General features: G+C 45.5%; 1 non-coding gene across 1 annotated transcript; it reads left to right on the forward strand.

Annotated features, from left to right (window-relative positions):
- Nucleotides 1-3,501: 3,501 nt before the first annotated feature.
- On the forward strand, nt 3,502-3,573 carry trnai-uau (transfer RNA isoleucine (anticodon UAU)). Its single transcript has one exon. It is a non-coding gene; the product is annotated as a tRNA-Ile (tRNA).
- The last annotated feature ends 258 nt before the right edge of the window (nt 3,574-3,831 follow it).

Raw genomic sequence — 3,831 nt, forward strand, 5'->3', positions numbered from 1 at the left:
GCTACACTGTAAGACGTCAAACGGGTTCTGTATGTCGGGGAGTCAAGGGTTATGGGGAGCGGGCGGAAAAGTTGCGTTGTGTCGAAGATCTCATCAGCCACGAACTTATTAAATGGCGGGGCTCGAGGGGCCGAATGGCCCAATTCTGCTCCTATTTATTCTTTTGGGGAAGGTTAGTTTCTTAATTATGTAATTATTGAGCAGGTAAACAACGTTGGAAGGAAACTCCCACGGCACCGAGAAAAGTGCAAAATCTTAGCTCTGCCGTGAGCTCATGCACCTGAGAGGTTAACCCTGTAGTTCTCTGTCCACAGATCTTCCAGGACCTTCGAAGTGTTTCCAGCATTTAGTCAACAATTCCAGATGCAGTATCTGCTGCATTTAGCTTTTTATGTTAACGCAGTGTCCCCGCTTGTATTAACAAAAGCCAAAAATAAATTGTAGCTACCAGAAAATAGAATCAACTAAGTCGGCGTGCATTGGTGGTTCAGGGGTAGAATTCTCGCCTGCCACTCGGGAGACCCGGCTTCGATTCCCGGCCAATGCAGGCTAATTTTTTTAACAATTTATTTCATAGCAAACACATCACATGGGCATAAATAATGTATTAGCTGTACCTGTGCAACTGGATCAAGTTTATGAATGTTCTGCTCCTGTTCCTGTGCAACAGCTTTGAGGGGCTGAATGGCATCCTGTTCCTGTGTAACAGGCTCGATTCTTACTCTGACAGACATTACATTGCTCACTTCCTCGTTAGTCTCGTTGTGAGTATCCCCGCCTGTCACGCGGGAGACCGGGGTGAAATTCCCCGACGGGAAGGAATTTTTACATCCCCAATTTTAAACGTTTTGGCAGCACCTTAAAGCGCTCCTTGGAAAAGATCAACAGCGAAAGATTGAACCTAAAATAATTTTAAACGGTGAGGAACTGTATAAAAACCTCCTGCATCAATTCCTCGTTAGCATAGTGCTCTCCTTCTGTTTGTCTTTTGTGCGGGGCACTGCGGAACGAGAGAGGACAGGGAAATGCAGATAACAGCGGGAGAAAGCACGTCTGATCTTTCAAGTGGACAGCACTGGCACGATTGGCCGAATGGCCTCACACTGTACTGCACGCCTCCATGAATCATATGGATATCTGAGACATACTCACACAAAGTGAGCACACATCTGTGTTCGTGCATGTGTTTGAGTCTTTGTCTCAAGCAGTGCATTACTGTTTCCTCTGTATTGTCCTTGATATTTTGGTGCTGATTATTCAATATCCCGACGGCTTTTCTCTGACTGTGTATCTCTGAGAAAAGCACAGAAGCAAATAGATTTCAGGTGGACGCCTACACGCACTTGATGCTGTGGTTTCCTGAACATGTCCTTTGTGATCTCGCCTAAAAAATGTCATCTTGTACGAAAAGTTTGCCTGGCGTGAAAGAGACCTGAATTTCAAAGCATCAAGGAGGAAAGACTGCCTTGTTCTGCTTGCTGGCAGAACGTTTCACGCAGTTTCCCTGGTGGTCAAGTGGATAGGATTCGGCGCTTTCACCGCCGCGGCCCGGGTTCGATTTCCGGTCAGAGAACCAATGCGTTTTCTGTCTGTTTGAAATGCCAGCAATCAAAGCACCTGAGCAAATCAATGCTTGCACCTCATCAACCTTTCAATTTTCCACACCGCTGCTGTTGCCTCAACAGTCAGCAGCACATCATTCGGTACCGAGGTGCAGCATTCGCTTCCTTGCCTTCTATAAAATGCCTGCTGTTTCAAAATCAGCAGGAAATGACATTGGGAATAAGACACTTTAAATGCCCACATTTTTGTGTACCTCACAGTGTCAGAACAGTCACGGTTATTATCCGTCTTCCATGTATTATTATGCCGACTGCATCTCCCTAACAAACTTAGCTGATCACAGGACGGCTATCAGTCAACTCATTGCCAGTGTGAAAAATGCCACATTAGCAACGTGTGCAAGACTCGAATGACAGAGTAACTGGGCCGTGATAACTTATCCTGATATTCATGAGGCCTTAACATTCGCTGCATAAGACAATTCTACCTCTGGTTACCACCCCTCCTGCCATTGGAAAGCGTTTGTCTTTATTTCCTCTATCAAAACCCATTGTAATTTTGCAAGCCTCTATTAAATTTCCTCTTAGCCTCCAGAGGAAAGCAATCCCAGCTTCTCCACACTACCAACATAACTGAAGTCGCTTCTCCCTCGGGCCACACTGTAAGACGTCAAACAGGTTCTGTATGTCTGATAGACATATATTTCAGCTAAAGGGGAGTCAAGGGTTATGGGGAGCGGGCGGCAAAGTTGCGTTGTGTCGAAGATCTCATCAGCCACGAACGTATTAAATGGCGGTGCTCGAGGGGCCGAATGGTCCAATCCTGCGCCTATTTATTCTTTTGGGGAAGGTTAGTTTCTTAATTATGTAATTTTTGAGCAGCTAAACAACGTTGGAAGGAAACTCCCACGGGACCTAGAAAAGTGCAAAATCTAATTTCTGCCGAGAGCTCATGCACCTGAGAGGTTAAACCTGTGTTTCTCTGTCCACAGATCTTCCAGGACATTCGAAGTGTTTCCAGCATTTAATCAACAATTCCAGATGCAGTATCTGCAGGATATTGCTTTTTATCTTAACGCAGTGTCCCCGCTTGTATTAACAAAAGTCAAAAATAAATTATCGCTGCCAGAAAATGGAATCTGTTAAGTCGGCGTGCATTGGCCTTTCTCGGGTAGAATTGTCGCCTGCCACGCCGGAGACCCGGGTTCGATTCCCGGCCAATGCAGGCTAAATTTTTTAACAATTAATTTCATAGCAAACACATCACATGAGCATAAATAATATATTAGCTGTACCTGTGCAACTGGATCAAGGCTATGAATGTTCTGCTCCTGTTCCTGTGCAACAGCTTTGAGGGGCTGCAATGGCATCCTGTTCCTGTGTAACAGGCTCGATTCTTACTCTGACAGACATTACATTGCTCACTTCTTCCAAAGTATAGTTGTGAGTATCCCCGCCTGTCACGCGGGAGACCGGTGTGAAATTCCCCGTCGGGGAGGATTTTTAACATCCCCAATTTTCAACCTTTGGGCAGCACCTTAAAGCGCTCCTTGGAAAAGATCAACAGCGAAAAATTGAACCTAAAATAATTTTAAACGGTCAGGAACTGTATAAAAACCTCCTGCATCAATTCATCGTTAGCATAGTGGATTACAGTTTCCTCTGTACTGTCCTTGATATTTTGGTGCTGAGTATTCAATATCCCGACGGCTTTTCTCTGACTGTGTATCTCTGAGAAAAGCATAAAAGCAAATAGATTTCAGTTGGACGCCTACACGCACTTGATGCTGTGGTTTCCTGAACATGTCCTTTGTGATCTCGCCTAAAAAATGTCATCTTGTACGAAAAGTTTGCCTGGCGTGAAAGTGACCTGAATTTCAAAGCAGCAAGGAGGAAAGACTGCCTTGTTCTGCTTGCTGGCAGGATGCTTCTCGCAGCTTCCCTGGTGGTCTAGTGGTTAGGATTCGGCGCTTATACCGCCGCGGCCCGGGTTCGATTCCCGGTCAAAAAACCAGTGCGTTTTCTGGCTGTTTGAAATGCCAGCAATCAAAGCAGCCGCGCGAAACAATGCTTGCACCTCATCAACCTTTCAACTTTCCACGCTGCTGTTGCCTCAACAGTCAGCAGCGCATCATTCGGTACCAAGGTGCAGCATTCGCTTCCTTGCCTTCTGTAAAATGCCTGCTCTTTCAAAGTCAGCAGGAAATGACATTTGGAACAAGGCACTTTAAATGCCCACATTTATGTGTGATGCGCTATCAATTACTCA

Source organism: Somniosus microcephalus, unplaced genomic scaffold (genome assembly GCF_052327205.1).
Source record: "Somniosus microcephalus isolate GS21.2 unplaced genomic scaffold, FLI_Smic_1.0 unresolved_chr8, whole genome shotgun sequence".
NCBI classification, from domain to species: Eukaryota; Metazoa; Chordata; class Chondrichthyes; order Squaliformes; family Somniosidae; genus Somniosus; species Somniosus microcephalus.